Source organism: Canis aureus, chromosome 36, assembly GCF_053574225.1.
Source record: "Canis aureus isolate CA01 chromosome 36, VMU_Caureus_v.1.0, whole genome shotgun sequence".
NCBI classification, from domain to species: Eukaryota; Metazoa; Chordata; class Mammalia; order Carnivora; family Canidae; genus Canis; species Canis aureus.
The window spans coordinates 1,631,329-1,655,307 of NC_135646.1; the positions used below are offsets into that span (position 1 = coordinate 1,631,329).

Consider the following 23,979-nt stretch of genomic DNA (forward strand, 5'->3'; position numbering starts at 1 on the left):
CATACAGACCTCGATTATTAAATGTTCGAGCTCACGTTTATCCATCAGTAAAACATGATAATACCTATGCTATACTATTTTTGAAAAGATTAAATAATTTAGTGTGTATGTAAAGGGCCTAGAACTTAGTTTACCAAATCTTTATGTTTATTGTAACCCTACTAGATATAAAGCCAAGTCAGAGCCACTGGGAACTTGGTTCCAATGGTCATTAGACCAGCATCAGCAGCATTACCAGAGAGAGGTACTTGTTAGATATGCACAATCTCAGATACACCCCCATGCCTACAAAACCAAAATTTTAACACCATCCCCGGTGGTTTGTGTTCACATTAACTTTTGAGCACTAATACGTAGTGCACACACAATTCACCGCTTGCCAGATTGTCTCCCCTTTTCTATACGTGTACAATGACCTTTCAAACAGGATTCTCTCGGAAGGTCCTAATTTCAAAAACTTCTTTCTTTTGTTAGACTATGGGTGTTGTCAGACCATGTGTTCTGGTCTCGTGTTTGGAAAAAATGATCTGGGTATATGTTTTGTGTCTCAACATTTTCCAAATTTTCTATGCTACAAAAATGCCTTTAATCTTAACTAACAATTCCATCATCTGCTCCATCTGTCTTGGTTCTCCCTGTCCACATTCCTGAGGGGTTGCTCGGGAGCAGGCTGTAGGATGCACCACCAGATCTCACAGCGAAGTTGCACAATATAATGTTCTTTAGAGTATTCATTTCTGCCTCCCCGGGCCCTTCCAAGGGGCAGGCAAGCATCCAATCAAATATACACAGTTTTGAAAGTGAAAATTTAGCCCAAAGTTGAAATACCTGTTCCTATCATTTAAAAATACAGTTGGCTAAGAAGATTAAGAGGCAAAAACAGGAGCCACAGAAATCAGTATGTAATATGGGATGGAATCTAGAGATTATTAGTGAGGCTGCCATAAGGCACAGTTTCTTAGGAAAAGGAAACAAATGCTGTTTTCTGGTAGGCAATGGTATAAATCAGAACAAAATGAAAAATCACAAGATATTTCTTGGAGGTGAAATTGCCCCATGAATGAAATTGTACTTGGGGGATTTTAGTAAAAAAGAATATCTGAAAGTTACTCTTGTCAATATATCACAATGAATGACAGGTCCACAGACGAATGCCCCAAATCGTATAGTCTATCCATGCTTCATTCTCCTACTTGTACCTTTAAAAACCACTAAACATGGTAGTTTCATATGCAAAGCGCACAGGCCTGGGAGTCAGGGACCTTAATTCATTCACAGTGCTGCCTTCGCCTGGCATTCAACTTCTTTAGATCTTGGGGTTGTCATCTCTTAAATGGGACAGTTTTTGACACATTGATCTACAAGCTTCCTCCAATTTTGAGGTCCTCAGATTTAAAGATTTCACAGTCACCCCTCCTCGAGAAGTGCCCCTGGCCTTGGAGCCAGGAGTTCTTTTTTTTTTTTTTTTTTTTTAAATTTATTTATGATAGTCAGAGAGAGAGAGAGAGAGAGAGAGAGAGAGAGTCAGAGACATAGGCAGAGGGAGAAGCAGGCTCCATGCACCGGGAGCCCGACGTGGGATTCGATCCCGGGTCTCCAGGATCGCACCCTGGGCCAAAGGCAGGCGCCAAACCGCTGCGCCACCCAGGGATCCCGGAGTTCTTCTTGTTAATAAACTACACCTATTGTCCACATCTATTCATTTTCTGCTCTGAGTACTTGCCAACAGAATCTCACCAGCACTGTCCTTTGACTGCATTTCCAGCGTGTAAAAAGACTAGCTCCTGTAGCAGGAAAGAAGTGAGAAAACCAGTCAAGTCATTGTGGAGAAGAGAGAATTGGCATTAGGAGAAGAAAATGAGGAGAGAGGAAGAAAAGTAGAAAAAGTAGTCAGGGTATTCCCAAGAAGTTTGCCACTAATCAGGGAAGCAGGGTTACCTTCAGAAAGAAAGGAATGGAGGGAGGAAAGAGGGAGGAAAGAAGACAGGAAGGGAAAGAGGAAGGAGGAAAGGAGGGAAGAAAGGAAAGAAGTCACCAAATTGGCAAAGAGGAGGGGAGTAAAGTCAGTCAGTCAGGAGCATGGCCAGGGAGGTGCCAACTAAAGGGAGTAGCCATTTACTTTTTCTATCTTCTTTCCACTTCCACAGCAGACATATACCTCAAAACCCAAAGATAAAGATTTGTTAGAAGACAGTGACCCAAACAATGATGTTGCTTAATGCAGACCAAATTGGCTTCTTCTTTCTGATGTTCTGTTCAGTGAAATAGCCCAATTTTGCTTTTGAAGACAATGCTAACTTCCTTTCTCCCTCCTGAGAGAATTTGCTGTTTTCATTTGGTGTCTTGAATAGTCCTTGGCTGCTACAAAAGGCAGAGTTCACATTTATTCAAGAAAGGTGCTTATTTCATGTGGCTTGACACAAGAGCAGTGTTTTAGCTGGAAGCCTAGAGCCTCAATCGATTTCAAGGAAACCTGGTGCTATTGACAGAGTACTTCTTGCTGTGCTTTCGAGAAGCAAGAAATTTAGCCAAAAACAAGATGTGCTGGTATCTATCAAAGGGGCAGACAGCAAAGGAACTGAAAGATGATGGAAGAACCAAGATCTGAGATCCAGCCCATGCTTTGACGTAAAGTTATTGTTTGATCTTGAGAAAGTCAAACTCACTGTGCATTCGTTTTCACACAAAGAGATGGAAAAATATCAGTACTTTCTTTCCTCAAGGATGTTGCAAGTTTCCATTAATCTCCTTAGAAACACACATTGTTTTAGTACCTATGACTTTCTCCTCCTTCCTGACATTTCCCATCAAATAAGAAGAAATACTTTCCTCACTTTTCAGAGGCTTGAAAATTGCTTTACCTTGATATGTCATTTCCAATTCAATTTGAAGAAAATCAAATACATTTCAATACAGTAAGGAGAAATTGGAGGAAAAAAGACCTTGAAACTCTACTTGGTCTTCAGCACTAATCAGAATTGATACAAAGGTTATGCTATACAATCTCAAAGGAAGAAAATTGGCTCTTTTATATTTCATTGCCACTAGAAATATTCAACTAACATAAAAATAACAATTTTTTACCTATATTGGTACTTCTAAAATATTTTAAGTCAGTCGATTATTTTAAAATCCTTGTTTACATGATAACTTTACTGAGTAAATCCTGCCCCACCTAACTTTTTTTCAGACTAAAAGCAGCACAAGAATATCAGGCAGTAGTTTGGAAAATTACAATAAATTTTGAAAGTAGAGTCTGAATTCCAAAGGTTTTCTCACCAAATCTTATAATTAGGGCTGGCCGCCCCCCACCCCCTCCCCTATAATTAGGGTAGGAAGAGATTTTAGAGAATATTTTACTCAAATTAAATCCATAAAGCCAAGTTAATTGCCTTCAGTTACATGAACAATTAGTGGAAAGTTCAGAATCTTTTAAAAAGATTTTATTTATTTATTCATGAAAGACAGAGAGAGAGAGGCAGAGACACAGGCAGAGGGAGAAGCAGGCTCCTCGCAGGGAGCCTGATGTGGGACTCGATCCCTGGACCCCAGGATCACGCCCTGAGGGGGAGGTAGATGCTCAACCACTGAGCCACCCAGGCGTCCCTGAAAGTTCAGAATTTGAACCCCCTTTTCATTAGACTCTCTTGTCTTTCTCATTACAAGATGTTCATTATTGCTAGTGAGCAAAATTGGTATTTCCAAGATGGTTTGGACAATACAATGACTGTAGTCAACTATCAGCATCAACCAGGAGTCAGTTGTAGGTTCCTTTGCATTGGTCATGGATAAAACTGAAGAAAAATGGTTTAACAGTAGAAAGAAGATTTTAGTAGTGGAGATATTGTTGCCTCTTTTCCTCATTACTCACTGCTCCTTCCTTCCCCACACTAACAATGTAGCACCTTAACGAAGGGGTTTCTGAATGCTATTCCCCTAGAGAAGGCAATGCTCTCTCCAGCTGCCTACTTCCAACTTCTCCCATATCATCTAGGACTTCCAACAACCCACACTTTTGTTGGAGTCTCACCTTTCCAGATCATCTATCTCTGGTTCAATTTAGTATAACTGTAGGCAGACTCTAGTCTACAAGTCCATTTCTGGTGGCTAGGAATCACACATCTAGTCCACTTTCAGTAGATGTACAACTCACTCATTCCCAATGTAACCTTCTCTTTGCTCAGCCATCACCAACCAGCCTCCTGCCTTCTCCCATCTGAAGCAGAAGCACCATGACTCAGTGTGGAGCTTATTGAGCAGTACTCTGGATGCTTTCTCTCTCATTTGACTTGAGGTAAAAAGGATGCACACCCTCATCTCCCTGGGGTGGGGTTGCCCTGCATACTGAAAGCCCTCTCTGTAAGTTCTCATTGCAGACCAGTACCACCTCTCTTCCCTAATGCCTCTGAACTTCAACTTTCTAGTTTATCGAACTTTCAGGAATGTTGTAAGAATTATGTGAAATTAATAGTGTGATAATGCTTTGAAAACCATAACCTGCTGGACATGTTTGATTACTACTACAACATTAATTATTTTCCATTGTAGACTCATCTAAAAATTCAGGTAATTTTGAATCAAATACCCAATTTTTTGCCTCTAAATTTCTATCACTTTACTGACTTTCTTCCTTCATTCTTGTTTTTTTCCCCTTAGAATCCAATCCCATTTTAAATGCACTAGTGGTTGAAGTATAGAGATATAGATGTACATAAATAGCCTATCATTTGCAAATCCCTGCATAAATTTATGATTTCAGGGTTTTCTAACCAAGCCAACAAAATTAGCATACTTATTTGGCACAGGCAAGCTCAGCCTGGGACTAATCATTTTTTCTTCTTTATATAACATTGATGTGCTTTCAGAATAGAAAAAAAATGTTATTATGATTTCAATTGTTACAGATGGTGTTTTCTTCACTCTTTCAAAATAATTTTGGTTTTGGAATTAAAAAAAAAAACAATATAGCATTACCCAATGTGGCATGAGAAAAAAGAAATCTAGTACTTTCTTGTATGAGATAATAGGAGGTTCAGGCAAATTGAGGAGGAAAACCAATAGTTATATAATGCATTGGTATTTTGCTTTTAAGGAAAACATGTGTTGAGACATGACTCATCTATTATATATGACCATTACTACCACTAGAGGGGACATGATGATTAACATTATTTGAACTTCTTTACATGGCCTGGGGACCATGTTTGCTCATATCATGCAAGAATGGTGTAGCTTTGAGTACTAGAAAATTTGAAACAGTGGCTTTATGAGGTAGGGGACTATTGATTTCACATAATAAGAAGTATTGAGAAGGTGACTCTAGTTTGGCTCTAGCTGCTAAAGAATATATAGGAACAAGGCTCCTTCTAGTTTCCTTCTGTGCCATTGTGTGGTTTTATACTGATAACTCCAAAATGGCTGCTCTACCTACAGGCATCATATCTTCTTCCCAAATGGGAAGAAAGAGATACAACCAAAACTTTGTTATTTTAGTTGAGAAGGGAACCCCCTTCCTGGGAGACTTCCATGTTCAAAGACAAAAGAAGGTTAGAAAAAAAGATTCATAGGAGAGGACCTATGATCCTTCTTTGGAATTGATCTTTCTTTCCAGCAAGCAGGATACACTTCAAGGGCTCTGGAAGATATTTCAGCACTCTGGGCATCAAAGAACCCAAGCTGGGAGGGATGGCCGAGAGTGTGTGTTTGCAGGGAATAGCAGAGGAACAGAGCATCTGATGGGCTGGCCGCTCCCCACCCCCTCCCCGCCCCTGTGACCACAGGCCAGTCCTTTTCCCCCTCTGGGCCCCAGTCTTTTTATCTTTAAAATAAAGAGATTGGATTAGATTTAAAAAAAGAGAGAGAAAGAAAGAAAGAAAAAGAAAGAAAGAAAGAAAGAAAGAAAGAAAGAAAGAAAGAAAGAGAAAGAAAGAAAGAGAAAGAAAGAAAGAAAGAAAGAAAGAAAGAAAGAAAGAAAGAAAAAGAAAGAAAGAAAGAAAGAAAGAAAGAAAAGAAAAAAAGAAAAGAAAAGAAAGAAAAGAAAAGAAAAGAAAAGAAAAGAAAAGAAAAGAAAAGAAAAGAAAAAAAAAGAAAAAAAGATTCAGAATAACATTGGATTAGCCATGCAGCAGTTTCTGCCACAGTTCTTTTGCTACTTAATTTAACCTTTAGTATTGTCCCAGTACATATTTGGAAACTGAGGCTTACAGATTTTAGGTTAAGTTGCCTGAAATAAACCACCCCAAGTCCCATATGTTTCTAATCACTCTTATTGCACTTTCTTACAACTTAAAAAAAAATTTCTAGATGAAGTAAGTTATAAAACAGAAACAAATTATTTTACACCCTAGTGTGTGGAAACCATTTATGGGTGTAATCACAAGAGTATATGATTTTTTTACCCCATAGCCTAAGTGTGCACACACATAAAGTACAATACATAATGATCTTGAAAAGCTATCAGTGAGGTTAACAAGGTAACTTTGATGGCTTCTGTTTTATCATTTTTATTCCATAGTAAAGTCTTAGGGAAAAGACACATTGCTAATAACCCAGCATAATAAGACCTTAAAAATAGCAATTGTGTTTAGAACCAAAGAGCAACTCCTTGAAGAGTGTAAGTTGCTAAAATAATAATAATAATAATAGGAAGAAGAAAAGAAGAAGAAGAAAGAAGAAGAAGAAGAAGAAGAAGAAGAAGAAGAAGAAGAAGAAGAAGAAGAAGAAGAGGAAGAAGAAGAGGAAGAAGAAGAAGAAGAAGGAGGGCAGGAGATTTAAAAGATAAAGCAGACTTATACATGGGAGAACAAGTACATGTTTACTCAAATATGTACAAATACATATTTATGTATTTTGTGCCCTTTCAGGATCTGCTTTTTTTCTCAGGCTTATGGAAATAGAGCTTGCATTTAACTTCTTTATGTAAAACCTGAAAAGTGCAAATCACATTGTCAAGCTAATGTCTGACTTGGATATATATTTTGAAAATGAAAATTATCTCTATATCTTCTACCTGACTGTATTTGTGGTTTAAATCAGAAGGAATATTTTGCCCATTTATCCCAGCTGCTGCATGCTGCCATCCCTGCCAAGGGAAAAAAAAACGTATATGTTATCAGGAATAATCCAATTTGCTTTGCTCCTATTTTTTTCTTTAAGTGAAAGCATTACCAAGTAGGGAACAGGATGGAAAGGGAGGAATTTGCCAGTTGCTATCCAAAATCAGTTTGATTCCACAGGGCTAGAATATTTCCTTCTATAAATGTGTGGCTATCTTGAGCATAATCTATATAAGAGGCTGGCCAAAACTTTACCCCGTGAATGCAAAGTTTTCTTAGGTGAAATTAGAAACTTTTAATAAAGGGCTGAAAATACCAATAGGTAAAATTTTTTCACAACAAATATAATTTCAAAAAGTCATTCTGCCAATAACCCTTTTTTCAGGTCTTATTCCAAAGTGAAGACATTTCTTGCTATATTCTAGTTCCTTCAGCTTCTAGTTCATCCCCTTTTCATAATAATTAATTAAGTCTGAGGTTATGTGACTTATTCAAAGTTATTTGATTCATTAAGCAGAAGTACTAAAAATTGAATAAGGTCTAGATGACTCCAAACCACTTTGTATAAGTCAGCCTAACAAAGTTCACAAATTTCCATGGGAAAGACTGAGAAGTAGATGTTATAAGGGTGAGAGTGAACAAGGCTATGGTATTGGAAAAATGAGAGCTGGCTTAAGGATGATGGTCAAAGATATCCAAGGTCAGGACTCTGGACAGTTCTGGACTGCTCCGGAAATTCCCTTCTGACTCCACTCTCTCTCCAAGCTTAATCTGTTGTGTCATCTTTTATGGCAACACCTCTCACTGTTGCTTAAATTCTTCAAATAGTATTTGCATATAAGTGATTGTATTTCAATATAAAATATAATTGCAACATGGGATGGCAACATGGTATATTGGATATGGAGTCACATTTGAATTTGGGCCTGAATCTCTAATTTATAGTGAGATATAAGACAAATCACATAACCTAGTTTTGTCTCCTCTCCCCTCATGAATAAAAAATATGTATGAATTAATAAAATGATAGTGTCTAACTTTATGCCCAGCACATATAGCCACTTAGAACAGTATTACTTTCTCCTGCTCTCTTCCATGTCTTTTTCAAGGAAAATTCTATGCCATAGTCAGGGCTCATTTGGTTATAAGTGATGGAAAAAACAAAAAGCTCAACCTAGATGAAGCCAAACAAAAAACTTCATTGGTTCATGTAAGCTGAAAAATCAGAAGGGAATATCTTCCTTCAGGCATAGTTCAGTCCAGGGATTCATGGCTCTAATGTTCTTCATCTCTCAAATAGGGTCATTCCACATGAGGAATCTTTTATGATTGTTCTAGTAGAAAGGCAGGATTATAATTAGGATTTTTTCACTATCTGCATTTCCAAGCCTTGGAGAAGTTGCTGATTAATAGTCTTTCCTTTTCTCATCAGCCATGAATAGTGAATTATTTCTACCAAGAAATCAGTTTCTTACAGAAGTGCTGATCCCTGTGTAAGTCACATAAAATGGGTGCCACAAAGAGAAAAAAAGAGAAGGGAAACTGAGTTGCTAGAGGAAAGGGAAAGAGATGGTGGGCAGATAAGAACAAGTAACCACTTCAAATTCTCCCTATATATCTCTGACCCTTAGTTTCAGGGAAAAGGTAAATCAATTATCTATTGAATAATTTGGATTAAAAAAAATTACCTGTGATATAGTCAATAAATATTTGAAGGAGCAAATTATTTAATTAAAAAGCCCTTCAGAGCCCAAAAGCACACCATAATTTCAATGAAGTCCGTTCTAGGAGAAGGAGGATGTGAACTGGATAGGAAGGCCATGGCCAGTGCTCTTACCCCTGAAGTCCCATCTCTCCTTTGTTGCAAGGATCATGTCCTGTGAAGAGTCAGGCCCTGATGAATGCTTACCGGTCAGACCACAACAAGTAGTCAACAACACGCTTCTCTGATGCAAGCTCTTCTCATGATGGGCTGCATACTGTGATGTCACTTTGGCCATGGTCCATAGCAGAAGAAATTGCAGGCTAAGAAAGTCTGAGATGAGCAATAATACATAAGATGCTGAGCTAGTATCTGGCATATAGTTAAGAGCTCAGTAAACTGTAGCTCCTTCTTCTACAAAGCTATGGAATTATCATAATTTACTCTTGGGCAGCAGTTGGTCTGTATGACATCATAGCCAGGGCAGGTTGTGAAGTATGCCTTTGCTATCACCATCTGTGAGTGCAAAGTATCTTTCTGGTAGAGATGGTCTTGGGAACAATGTTTTTACCACTAATTCTAGTTTGGGGGATTCACTGCCTCCACACACTCATCTGATAAGTCATTAGAGCAAGAATACATTTTTAATCTTTTGTTCTTTTGATCATGTTTTGCAAACTTTAAAAAAAAAAATGTAAGCCAGTCACAGAAGAACTGATATTGTATGATTTCACATGAGTTACCTAAAATAGTCAAACTCACGGAAGGGAAGAATGGAATGATTGTTACCAGGGGCTAGAGGAAGGGAAAATGGAGAAGAATTGTTCGACTGATATACACTTTCAGCTATGCAAGATGGGTAAGTTTAGAGGTTGGTTCTAGTGCATAAGGTCTATGGTCAACAACACTATAATGTACACTTCAATTGTGGGACAGTAGAGATCTCATGTTAATTGTTCTTATGCTCCCTGATCCCCAGCACAAACACACACACACACACACACACACACAACAACAACAACAACAACAACAACAACAACAACAACAACAAAGGGATTCAAGGAAACAAGCAGAGGTGTGGATATGTCTACTACCTTCATTGTGGTTATGGTTTCATGGGTGTACGCATATGTCCAAACTCATTAAATTGTATACATTAAATGTTTACAGCTTTGTATATCAATTATACTTCAATAAGGCAATTAAAAAATGAGTTCAAATGCCTTTTAAAAAAAGAGTTAAGTACCTAAGGTTATATCTAGATCCCCATACTAGACAGCTATTCTTATATTATTATTTTGGATTATATTTTTAGGTTGCAACTCACCTAGTTCCGTACTGGACTTGCCCTTTGATGATTTTCCAAAATATCTACCTGTTTTCAGGTACTCTTCTTGTGAACCCTTTTCCAATGATCTCTCCATCTGATAGCTCAGATTCCCAATTCATTCTTGAGGCTATTGTTCTCCAAATGTCAGAAATAAAAAAATTATGTCCATTTCCCACCGTCAAGCAACTTGTCAACAGTATATCTCTATCTATGAGAAACAAGTTAATAATAACACAAACATAGTACAGCATTATATATAGGAAATTGGAGGCAATCCAAATATTCTTCGATGTCTGTTTAGTCTACCCAGGCTTGAAGTTGTCAGGAAGATATGTCACTCAGTCTCAGACCCTCCTGCAGCTGTGAGGAGGGTGCTCACCAGACAGTCTCCAGCTGTCAGCAGCATTAGGCTCTGCACGGACATAAGAGCTTTTTGCACAAAGATATATTTTCCCAGACCCACCTGCATTTGACCCAGGGCAGAACACTCTGATGGTGAATACTCACTCCAGAGCCCCCATCTACTTGCCGAGACTTTATCAGGTCTGCATCTGTTCAGCTTTACCCTCTGCCCAATTCTTCCATTTCTCTTCTCTTCTCTTTTCTCTTCTCTTCTCTTCTCTTCTCTTCTCTTCTCTTCTCTTCTCTTCTCTTCTCTTCTCTTCTCTCCTCTCCTCTCCTCTCCTCTCCTCTCCTCTCCTCTCCTCTCCTCTCCTCTCCTCTCCTCTCTTCTCTTCTCTTCTCTTCTCTTCTCTTCTCTTCTTTCTCCTCTTCTCTTCTCTTCTCTTCTCTTCTCTTCTCTTCTCTTCTCTTCTCTGGCTTTGATGCCTATTTTTTTCACTCCTCACTCCCACTCAGTGTCTGTTTCTGTGGAAAGCAACTGTAGCAAACCCCAGTCCTCTAAGCCACCTAAGCAAATCACCATACATGAATAATCCCTGTAATTTCCAGTAACAGATAAGTTTAATGAGATTCTATTATTTTAAAAAGGCAGTTTAATAATTCCTATAGTATCTGCTATGTGAACATCTTATCCAGATTTGGTAGTATGGCATCTGTTTGGTAAGTCAATTCTAGTTTTTCAGTGTAGAAATCTTAAGAGGGTAAACCATAAGGGATGGTACAACTCGCATTTGTACTTGCATACTGTGTGATGCAAAACAAACAAATATTCAAAACATGGCTGTATCTTTTGAGTGATGATTAGAAACACAGATTCATCATCTTCATTATCAGTGTATATTTCAGTCAAATGTCTTAAGAGCCATAATTGCAAAGGAAAGCTCAAATGCCTTTACCCATATTTCTGTAATGATCTTTGTCCAAATATCACCCCAGAGCAACATATTATTTCTGCTAGGAATCTAATGTATTGTTTCCAATTTTCCATAATGAGTACGGAAGTGATCATGTTAAGGCTGAACAGTTTGCCCATCACTGCAATGTAAGCCAAACCCATCACAATAAACATAACTATAGTAAAAAAGAAAAAATCCAATGAGGAAAAATGATTTGGAAGCCATGGGTTGTTTATTTCATTAAAAAGAGCTTATCTTTAAAGCAAAGGATCCATGAGATCACAGGCTTTGGCCACTTAGGAATTCCTTTTCAGAAAGCTTTTGAATTGGTTTCACTGTATTATTTAGCTTCTGTAATTCTCTATGCCAACTCTGGCAGCCTGATGGTGCTTCTAAACACTTATTTCACTGTGATGATCACTGTCAATAATAATAAGGAAATAATGGTAATCATTTATGTGGGGCTGTGCAATTTATATTTTCACAAATATCACATCATTTGATTTTTTTTTTTTTTTTTGGCCTTGGAAGTCATCAAGCTCCTTGCTTGTCTCAACACCACACTTACCCAAAAAAGTGATAAAAGTATCCTTCACGTTCATGCAGTTTTTCTAGATCATGCTGCCCTGCTTCCTTCCCAGAACTACCACAGGACTCAATAAAGCACAATTTATTCTTGCAGTCATTAACCTCCTGGCATTACAACCCAAAGGGTATACCGAGTGTCCTCATCTAGATAAGCCTAAACAGGGCAGACCTCTTTTGTTGGAGAAAGGAGAGTAGCTTCTAACTCTTTTCTGTTTACTATTGTTGAGTTTATTATAGGAGCTTGAACCACATTTCACCACCTTCCTTAACCCAACTACCCACTTTTTATTCAGGATGCCCTGCCAAGGGCTTTCTATATAAAGATTCCTGGATGCAATGCCCCAGAGTTGCCCTGTTATGTTGTCAATCCATCTCCCCATACACTGTTGACATTTAGTGTGGTAAATATTAACTGTCCACACCATTGGCAGACCAAAGAGCAAACTATACTGTGAAAAACATATTGCTTTTGCCATTCTCTTCCTGGATGATGAATGTTGTAAAGAAGTAAATAAGTTTATTATTTGTCACTTGGTGCATTATGAAGAGATATAAATCAATAATTTAGTAGACAAATATTAAATTTTAAAAATATGTAAACGTTTCATCTCTCTTGTGGATTTATTACACTTGGTGAGTGGTTTTTTGGGAGGTGGATTTCAACTGACTTAAAAATGAAAAATTTTCAGGAAAAAACAAGGTTGTACCTAAAGATAGAAATGGAGAAACGTCCCACAAATGCATATAATATGCAATTTAGGTAGGAATGATGAAACCTCCTAAGTGCATATCCTGATTAGCTGTCCTTAGCGTCTAGGATAGAAGTCCCTCCAGGTGTCTAGACTCTCTGAAACATTCTCCCCATTGATGTTATTTGTTTTCTTCCCCTACCCAACTTGCTTCTCTTATTCTCGTCCTTAACTACGCCCTCTGGAACACCATTTCACCATCAGCAAACCCAAACGATACAACCTTAAGTTCTTCGTGACACATTCTTCTCAATTACTGCATTTAAATGAAACACAGCATGCCTGCAAGACTCTACTCCCCATCCTGTCTTCTTTCTTGGAATGCAGCCTTCTCACTGCCCATGGTAGTAGAAAAGGGAGGCTGACTTTCCCCTCCCCAGGGTATTGCATGGATGAGGTTTCTGTGATTTGTCCTGCATAACTGACCACGCAGACCTGCAGCACACAGGCAGGTTAAGGAATGATGTTTCTGAGACTCATGCTGCATAACTGACCTCGGGAGCCTGGTTCGTTGACATTAGCTGGCTTCCGGGTCAGAATTGGCCCTTCTGGTCTGGATGCCATGAGCTGCAAATTCTGCCTTATATTCCCTCCAGTTCCAGGCTGGGTTGACCCCCCGGAATGGAATCTGGGAGGGGAGGCAAGCACACGTAGCCCAGGCTTCTTGAAGGTGTAAAGACATGATAACATAGAAATGCACTCCAAACTGCATGTAGGTGAACAGATGTTTAACTTCAAACCCCTCCATTTTCCCTATAAATACAGACCTTATAGGGTTGGTCAATTGGAAGTCTCACCTGGTGGGAGGATGCCCCGCTCTGTCTTCTCCATCAGGACCCCAGCCTGGCTGTATCCACAGGGCTTCCCCAGCTAATGAGGTGTGATGTCAGAAGTACCTGATTTGATGTAACTCTGTCTTATGCTCCTTTACTGCTTACTATTGCCCTCATCTATGCATAGATTTCCCTTTTCTTCTGTTTCTATTAGATTTTTGTAATATCAATAAAGTGTTTCTTCCCCTTCAAAATCAAGAGTATAGCTGTCATGAATCTTTTCTTTCGAATACCCAAGAAGGTTTTCAATTCTTCCTCCACCTTCATGTGAAACCTCGCATTCTGAAGGCACCTGGGTGGCTCAATTGGTTAAGCATCTGCCTTCAGCTCAGGTCATGATCCTGGAGTCCTAGGATCAGGATCCACATCAGGCTTCCAGCTCTGTGGGGAGTCTTTGCCCCTCCCCTCTGCTCATGCTCTTTCTCTCTCAAATATATAAAATAAAATCCTAAAGAAATACAACCCTATATTCTTTTGATGCTCATGCCACCAATTATCCCTTAATTGGGGTGTGTGCCTTGCCAACAGTTTTCTTCCAAATGCCAATTCTTGCCATTTCCCTGGATTCTTTGATCAATCTGTGGCAATGACTTTGGGGGGGGGCAGCCAAGTGTCATTTGAAATTAAACAATTTTCTTAAAAAACAGTATACACTATTTTCAGACAGCAAGGCCTTCAAAGCTTTTACTTCTCCCAATTCTCTCATTGAAATGATCAGTATAAATTGTATAACTACTGCTTTTCAGTTGGATTTGGAATCTGCACAGTATCAAAGTGAGCACGCAAGTACACACACACACATGCATAGACACATCCAGCTGTTAGGAGCTACCCAGTTAACTCAGACTGTAAATATTTATTTACAAATTCAGATCTTTCCCATGGACTCTCTCCATAATCATATGGTAGAGTACAAGGGCTTTCATGATATTCAGTGATTTTTGGCAGCAGCTATTCCCAGTCTTTAGAGGATGCCAGATCCCTGGCATTATAAGGAGAGTTCTGGCCTTATATACAAGAAATCCAAGTCTTCATGATACCAGAGTTTAATACAGCCAGAAGCTTTATATATAATATACACACAGAATCTCTATCTTGCCTTCAGACTGAACAACTGTTTTCCCCCCTTGTGGTGTGTTGAAAAACTGCCATAACTACATGGACAGCTATAGAGACTCACACTCAAAATCAAAACAGACAAACCAATTAAATACATTTCACAAACAACTTTCAAAATGAGTCTAATCTACCAAAATACACAATGAATTGACTTAGATACCCACATAGTGACAATGACATTTTTTTCTGATTAAGAGAGCTATCTTTTTTGTTGTTGTCATTATTGTAGTTGAAAACAATGAAATCTTGCCATTTGCAGTGACATGGCTGGAACTAGAGGGTATTATGCTAAGTAAAGTAAGTCAGAAGACAAATTCCATATGATCTCACTCATGTAGAATAAGAAACAAAACAGATGAACATGAAGGAAGGGAAGGAAAAATAAAATAAGATGAAAATGGAGAGGGATGCAAACTATAAGAGATGTTAAACTCTAGCAAACAAACTGAGGATCGCTGGAGGGAGAGTAGGATAACTGGGTGATGGCCATTAAGGAAGGCACTTTATATAATGAGAGCACTGGGTGTTATATGCAACTGATGAATCACTAAATTCTACCTCTGAAATGAGTAATACACCATATGTAAATTGAATTTTTAAAAAAGAAAGAAATACTTGATTTTAGGCCTGTAAGTGCTCCTGGAAAAGACAATAGGCTTTATACATTTTTTCAACCGAATCCTTGCCAAATGCACTAGCCAAGGAACCATGACTTCTAGCTAAAGTGATGGGGTCTCCTGGTCCTGGCTTAGTTATTTATGAAACTAATGACAGGACCCTCCCTGAGCCTCATGCATAGAAAAAAAGAGTACAGATCTCATTCTCTTTCCTCACACAACTCTTATAAGGATCAAAGGAGATCCAATTGCAGGAAGTGTTTGGGAAACTCTAAAGTGCCTAAAGATAGTTGGTAACCATCCTTTGGATTCTTATGCAGACTTCCTGGGTGACTTATGCAAAGGGTCCTTTTGTAATAAAAAAAAAAATTCAAAACACAAACACCCCACTTTGCAGAGCTATAAATCTGAATTTCTACACCAGATTTCCTTAAAGCAACATGTCTCTGTTTTCAATTTGTGTCAATGACTTTTAACACAGTGGCTTCTCAGTTTCTTAACCTCTTCATGTCTAACAACCTTCTTCTCAATTCTATTCAGGCCAGTTACTCTCAGTCATAACCTACATCCTGCAATCACCAGGAAGTTTCCTCTCTCTGAAATTGGAAAAAAATAAAAATCAAGTACTCCCCTCTCTGACAATAGTCACATCTCCATTCAGCTTTCTCATTCACTACTCCAAAGATCTTGGTTCTTATGAGAACCCCTAATACATAAACATTTATGATTCCTTTATATACTTTAACCTCTTTCTGTTTTCACTTTCTTCCCTCTGTGGTTTAGAAGGCAAGATCCTTTTGTCAATCACAGTGTTGGATGTATTTATTGCACACCTCCAGATTCATCATCTATGCTTCTTTGTCTTTCTCTATTCCTTAAGCAGCAACAAATAAAAGATGATGGGGGATAAAGAAGCTAATGATAAAGACAAAATTATTTATTTATTTATTTATTTATTTATTTATTTATTATTTATTTATTCATGGGGGACACAGACACACACATACACACAGAGGCAGAAATGCAGGCAGAAGGAAAGCACGCTCCCAATGGAGGACTTGATCTCAGAATCCTGGGATCATGACCCAACCAAAGGCAGATGCTCAACTACTGAGCCACCCAGGTGCCTCAAGACAAAGTTATTTAATGATGGAACTAAGATTTTTTAAACCGTGGATTGAAAATGACTAACAAGGATACAAGTATTATATGCCTTGACTATATAGAAATTATAACAACTAAAAAAAAAAAACTGGAGAAGAGGAAAAGACATTGAAGACAAAAATTAAATTTTCTGATGCCTCATCTGTTATAGTTGTGTAAACAAGGAAACCATTTAAAGCCAACAAATCAAATAATTAAACTATAAGAATATTTAATAGTGTAAAATCAAGTAGTAAGAAGGATAAGATAGTACTATTTGTGGAGGCTGAGAAAATAAGGCCATTCCACTTTAAGTTCAGCTTTAGCACAAGTCCAGCCATCCCAGGCCCCAGGGAATAAGAGCTGAACTTTACCTTACTTCAGTTACAGGAAGAGAACAGTTTACAGCTTAACGTCCTAGAAAGCCCCATATTAGAATAAGAACAGAGCCCAAGCCAAGGGCAGGAACCCCCTATTAGAGTAAGAACAGAGCTCAATGCCCTTGAAGGCCCCATATCAATATGTAAACAGAACTTGAGGAATTGCTCCACCCCTTCTGGAGGTCCCCTAGACCAGGCCATAAAACTAAGCTAAATCCCACCTCGGGATCCAAGTCGCTGCTCTGCTGGGTCGGTTATACTTGGTTGGACCCAAGCTCCAGCTTGTAAATAAACCCTCGTGTGTTTGCATCGGTGTTGGCTCTTGGTGGTTTCTCGGATTCGCGATCTTGGGCACACCACTATTGACTAGAACCAGATGGCACTCATACATGAATAGACAGCTCACCTATGAACCAGAATAGCAAGTCCAGAACCAGACTGCAATACATATAAGAATTCAGTACATGGTAAATCGGGACCTTCAGATCACTAGCAAAATGTTTAGGTTTCACTCTGATGATATACATTTATTTTACTGTATTTCTAGAAGAATGTTTTGAACTACATGATTAAAAATCACAGAAAATAATCAAATACTTGAAACATTTTCAAGGTGAGAAAAATGTTGCAAAGGAAAATAAGACTTGCTATAACATAAAATGAGGGAAATTTTTCTTTTATGATTTTATTTATTCATTCATGAGAGATACACTGAAAGGGGCAGAGACACAGGCAGAGACAGAAGCAGGCTCCATGCAGGGAGCCCGACGTGGGACTCGATCCCTGGTCTCCAGGATCAGGCCCTGGGCTGAAGGCAGCACTAAACCGCTGAGCCACCCGAGCTGCCCCAAATGAGGGAAACTTGTTCAATTTGGGATCAGCAAAATCTTCCCTAAATAAATGATTTCTAAGCTGATCTACAAGTTTCTATAGAGGGAAAGAGCATTGTGCATCCAGGAACTGAGGTATAGCTCCAGAAAAAGCAGCGAGAACAAGAGTGGTCTGTGATGAAGCTGCAGAGGTAGACATGGGTCAGAGAAGGCAGGACCTCCGAGGACCTTTCCACATGAAAGGCTTTGTCTTAAGAACAGTATGAAGCTATGAATGGATATGATGGGAACTGTGATCAGATTGAAAAGATCACTCTAACTACAACTTGGAGACAGATTGGAGGGCACAAGAACAGACAACAAGTATTGTAGCTGTACAGGCAAGTGGTGATTATAGTTTGGGTTGGGTTGATGGCCACAGAGATAGAAAGAAATGAATAAATCTGATAGTTTCCATGACTTGCCAAAGCTACTGAGGCTATATATTTGTTGCTTTATTTTCATGTAAGTGGGGAATGGGGAAGAAATCTTATCGGATAAAACATTAACATCTTGAACCAAGGAAAACTCATGGTATGTTCTTTAGAATATTATTGAATCATACCAGACATAGAAAAACACCCTATCCCAAAATCGTATTACTTTTAATCATGTGCCATATCTTGGTGTCTTATTAATGCTATCCATGATATTCCAGCAAAATTATTTAAGCTAATGGAGCCCCTGCTGTCTTCAACACATAATTTTCAAGATGGCCCTGGGCGAGGACAGCCTGCAAAATGAAAGAAGAGAGCTGAAAGGTAGGCTGGAAAGTTTTATGAGCCAGGCTTAGAAGGGCACATATCACTTTCATCACAAATCCACTGTCCAGAACCAAGTCACAATGTCCCATCTGATGGAAAAAGTGGCTAGGAACCCTTTCTCATTATAGAAGACCACAAATCTGGTGGAGCATTATCTAAACTCTGCTTCCCCCAAATCATTTTTGTACTATTGGAAAATAGATGTATAATTACCATATTGAAAGGCATTAAATATCCATTTCTAATTCAATCTGAATTCAGGAAACTTTCAATTAAAAACTGGTAGTTTGCATATCCACATAAATGAATGCATGCAATTATTGGAGTCCCTGCCAAAACCTTATGTAATGCTAATGTGTTACATTTCCAGGCATGTCATCTGATATTTCTTATCTTACCTATAATTTTTCTTTGGCCAGTATGCAGAAGCAGCAAAAATCTCACAGTAAGTATATTCAAGATTCTTAGCTGGCAATAATAGTCTACCCTCTGGCCTCAGTGGTTCCCATCTCTCCCACATGCAAAAGACCCTCATTTCCCTCCAAAGATCATCAGAATCTCATCCTATTATAGTCTCTGGCTCATGACTGATGTTTAGGATCTTGTTATCTGCATCAGCACAGGTGTCGATGAGACTCTTCACTGTGCTTCTGTAAGTACAGCTCTTCTACTGAAGCTGTCCATCTCAGCCCTGAGAACTTAAGAAAACAGGTTCTCTGCTCTCCATACCCTCAACGTGCGATGCTGAAACATGCTGGAACTGCAGTAGACATTCATTCCTATTCAAAAGAGAGGGGGAAGACTAGAAGCATGTTGCAGTCACTGACCCATAGTAATTCTAAAATCTAGCTAGGTGCATGTTACTCTGTCTTCAGCTAGTGCTCAGTTCTTCTCGTTCAGGGTGATTCTTGGTATCTCTTAGCTTTGCCCTCTGGTCTCTTGGCTCTGTTTTTCTGAGTCATCTTCTTGTTTTTATAAGAAAGGTCTGGGTTTTCAACTGAGTAGTTTGCTCAGCCTTCTCAATAACCATAAAAGCTTTGGGGCATTAAAGGCTCTTTTCATTTTGAACCCTCTTGCTTTTTTTGTCAGAGCAAGAAGGAAGTACCTAATTTTTTTTAATTTGATATTTTCAAAAAGTGTATTAAAGTAGTTATCACAGGGAAAAGACTATTAGATTTCCAAGCCCTTATTTCAAAGTTTAGTGTTATTTATCATTTGTATTTCATACAAGTAAAAAGTGTAATTTCTTCCTTCTATAAATTATAAATTATTTAGATACACAAAAATATAAAGATATTATTGCTTATTTGCCACTCATTTTAACAAATATTTATATAAATATAGATAGGACCATCCTCTATTTGTCTTCCTAACTTAATTTCTTGCTTTCCTCATGCACAGTATATCTTAGTAGTTAAAGCTGAAATGATTACATTCCAGATTTCCTTCTTCCAAGCTGTGTAGTCTTGCACAAACTATTTAATCTTTTTGTGTCTGTTTCCTTAATTATTACATGAGAATAATAACATTTACTAAGTAAATTCATTTATGGAATGAATATGTGTGTGTGTGTGTGTGTGTGTGTGTGTATATATATATATATAATTTAATATATATATACACACGGCACTGGCACTCAAAAGGTATCATATAGGTGTTAGCTGTTGTTAGTTTTCAATGATTAGGATAGTTAAATGTTCTTGATCTGGCTCTATTAATGAGCTAGGAATTCCTCTCCCAAATAGTCAACAGGAAGCAGGAATGGAGCAAGTTCACTTGTCCTTTACCACTCATTTTTCCCAGTCCTACACTTCATAGTCTACTGAAAGGTGTTACTTACCCCCATTGAATGGTTAGAATAATTTCTGAAGCCATTCTTAGTGTAAAAGAGGAAAGTTGAAGCTCTCACTAACTTGTACTCACCCAGAAGACCCAAAGGGAATATAACCCTGACTCAGGGTCATTAGTCTCTATCCACCCCCCTTAGGATGATCTGTCCTTTCCCCAAGGAGAGAATTTAGTCCCTAAATCCTAGCAAATACTGATAGTGCTCCATTCGGATTCTCTTAGATCCTTTTGAAAGGTTTTGTGTACATATTCTCCAGTTTCCATGGGCTTTTCTTTTAAAGACATGTACCTGGGATTCCATTCAGAGGAAGGGTCCCATGGGAACTACAAAGGCTTTTTACCAGAACTGGTAGAAAGCTTGCCTAAGAGTTGATTCTTCTAGATGGCATGGCTATTACTGAGTGGACCAGATTGATTGCCTTGTAGTTGGACAAACTGCAATCTATGTTCAAGGTATCAGGCTGAAGCTGAGACTGTTGAGATGGCACCCCTTACTTGGCTTCTTCTCTTCTCTTTCCTGTTTCTCTCCACTTTCTTACCCATGAATCCTGGGAACACTTTCTTAATTAATCACTTACACAAACAAATCCCTTTCTTGGGTGTCTTCTTTTGGAAAATCTGACCTCAAATACTCCATAAGGGATCTTGGGCAAGCAACTTAATCATTATGTTGAATCCAGTTTCCTCACTTGGAAAATAAGGATGACAAAAGGGTAATTAGAAGGAATGATATGAAATATAATGTATAAAGAACACAGTGCACTGCCTCACCCATGGTTAGGACTAACAAAATGTTAACCACTAATTTTGTGGCAAAGCACTTAAAGGTTATTGAGCTTAAATGTGAATCCCAGGTTTCTTTTGCTCAAAATTATTAGTATTCAAAATTTTCTGACCTTTTCTATGATAACAAATAGCTTCTAGCAGTATGTTACCTTGTAGGTATTTCTGAAAAATATAAACACACTTAATCGGTCTTTTCAAGATAAAGATGACATTTTAACAGAAGAGAAAAACATGTAACAGAAAAATCATTTTGAAAAAACAACATTTGAAATATTTTTGTCATAATGCTAAAAGTAATGTGAAATATCACTTATAAAAATTTTCCCATCTGAATACTTAGAAACTTGGAACAGAATTTTCTGTTTTACAATTTTCCAAAGAGTTTTAGTGGATTCGTCACTCAATTTTAAAAATATAAAAATGTAATTCCTTCTGATAAGTGCTCAAGAACAACTGATTGACATCGTGGATGAAAGAAATTTACTTTGGAATTTAAAACAGACAAACAAAAACAAAAACCTTTGTCTAATTTCATGTGAAGATTAAAGGGAACATTGTTATGCAGCAAGCACAATCAATAATGTGGTTTTCACCCCTTTTGTATCTAAATTTCTCCATGCGATATAATTTTTAGCTGTACATTCATTAAAATCATTATTAGATAAATTTCCAGATTTAAGTTGCTATCAAAATCATTATTCCAAGATTTTAAAAAAGATATATTTAATCCTATTGCTTTCACTTAAATATACTTAACATTATTTTAGTGAGAAAAAAATTCTTCTATAACATAAAATATAATTTAATGTATCATAAATACTGTATTTAATCTTCATCCAGTTCTTACTAAATCTAGCGGTTGTATAAGGTTTATAATTTTAATATGGTTATATAAATGTCACTCACAAATTATTTATACAGGTAGTTGAATTATTTATACAGGTAGATAAAGACAAAAACATGTACATAAAGGTTTTTTTAATCCCTCAAATTTCATGTGATCAGAAGTTTGGTGAACTAGACTGTTTCTAATGTTCTAAAACAATGATCTAAACACACCAGTGAAAAAGCAGGAATTGTCAGAGGGATCATAAAACAAAATTCAACTACACTTTTCTAAAAGAAATCCACTTTAAACACAGAAACTTAAAATAGTCTAAAAATAAAGCAATGGAGAGAGATATGTCATGGTGACACTAATCAAAAGAAGTCTGGATTAACTATGCTACTTTTAGGCAAAGCAGACATTAGAACAAGAAAAAACATTAGGAGTAAGATGGTATTACATAATGATAAAGGAGTCAGTTCTCCAAGATTATATAATAATTCTAAATTTATATACACCTAAAACAAAGAATCAAAACACGTGAAGCAAAATTGATTGTACTGAAAGAAAAAAAAAGACAAATCCACTATTTTAGCAGAGACTATAGTATGTTGGATGTTGGAGACTTCAACATCCCTTTGTCAGTAATTGACAGATCAAACAGGCAGAAAATCAGTAAGGGTATAAATGGCTTAAACGTCACTAATTACCAACTTCATCTAATTGACATTTAAAACTACTCCCATCCTATTGTAGCAGAATACACAATCTTCTCAAACTTCCATGGAACATTTACCAAGAGACAGCATTCTGGGCCAAAATGTATGCCTGAGCAAATTTGAAACACTACAAAACATATGAAGTTTATTCTCTGACCAAAATGAAATTAAACAAGAAATCAACAAAAAAAGAGCTGGAAAATCCCCAAGTATTTGGGAACGAAACAAAACATTTCTAAATATCCCATGGAACAAAGATGTCCAGGAAAAATTTAAAATATTTTGAATTAAATGAAAATAAAAATACACAGGTTATCGAAATTGGTGGGGTGTAGTGCAAGTACTTCTTAGAGGGAAATTTATACCATGCAATTAATATATTAGAAAAGAAAAGGGACCCCTGGGTGGCTCAGTGGTTAAGCACCTGCCTTTGGCTCAGGACATGATCCCAGAATCCGCGGTCAAGTCCCGCATCAGACACCCTGTGAGGAGCCTGCTTCTCCCTCTGCCTATGTCTCTGCCTCTCTCTCTCTCTGTGTCCCTATGAATAAATAAATAAATATTTTTTAAAAAGAAAAGAACAATATCTAAGATTAATAATAATCTTCTACCTTAGGAAAGCAGAGAAAGAACACCTTAAGCATAACTTATACAAAGAAAAGATATAACAAAACTAGATAAAAAAATTAATGAAATCATTAAGAGATAAACAATAGAGAAAATTAATGAAATCATTACCTGGTTCTTTGAAAAGATCAACAAAATTGGTAAACATTTAAGTAGAGTAACCAAACCAAACAAAACAAAACAAAACAAAAAAAACAAGGCATAAATCATCAATAAAAAAATAAAAGAGGGGTTGTCATACTGATCCTATAAACATTAAAAGTGTAATAAGGGAATAATGTGAACAAATTTGTACTCACAAATTTGATAATTTAACTTAAATGTTCCAATTCCTTGATAAACACAAACTGCCAAAATGCATACAAGGAGAAATAGATAACCTGAATAAGCTTTGTACATATTCTAGAAATTGAACCAATAATTAATAATCTTCAAAAAAAAAAAAAGACCAAGTGACTTCATTGGTGAATTCTACTGAACATTTATTGAAGGAAATAATACAATTTCTCTACAATTTCTTCCAGAAAATAGAAACAGAAGAAATAACTTAAAATTAATTTTATGAGCCAACATTACCCTAATACAAATTCAAATAAAGATATTATAAGACAGGAATATAGACTAGTATCTCTCATGAACATATATACAAGATTCCTCATCAAATTCAACAGTATATAAAAATAATTATATTCCATGACCAATTGAATTTTATTCTAATTTGAAAAT

General features: G+C 37.3%; 2 long non-coding RNA genes across 3 annotated transcripts in view; both read right to left on the reverse strand.

Moving 5' to 3' along the window:
• The window catches only part of LOC144305832 (uncharacterized), a 29,216-nt gene extending 18,164 nt beyond the window's left edge, over positions 1 to 11,052 (reverse strand). The window contains exons 1-2 of the long non-coding RNA XR_013372855.1: positions 10,085 to 11,052; positions 8,965 to 9,090 (exon numbers count right to left, since the gene is read on the reverse strand). This is a non-coding gene — a long non-coding RNA (uncharacterized LOC144305832). The remainder of the gene's footprint in view (positions 1 to 8,964; positions 9,091 to 10,084) is intronic.
• LOC144305944 (uncharacterized) overlaps positions 1 to 23,979 on the reverse strand; it is a 110,642-nt gene that overhangs the window by 78,102 nt on the left and 8,561 nt on the right. The window lies entirely within an intron of this gene.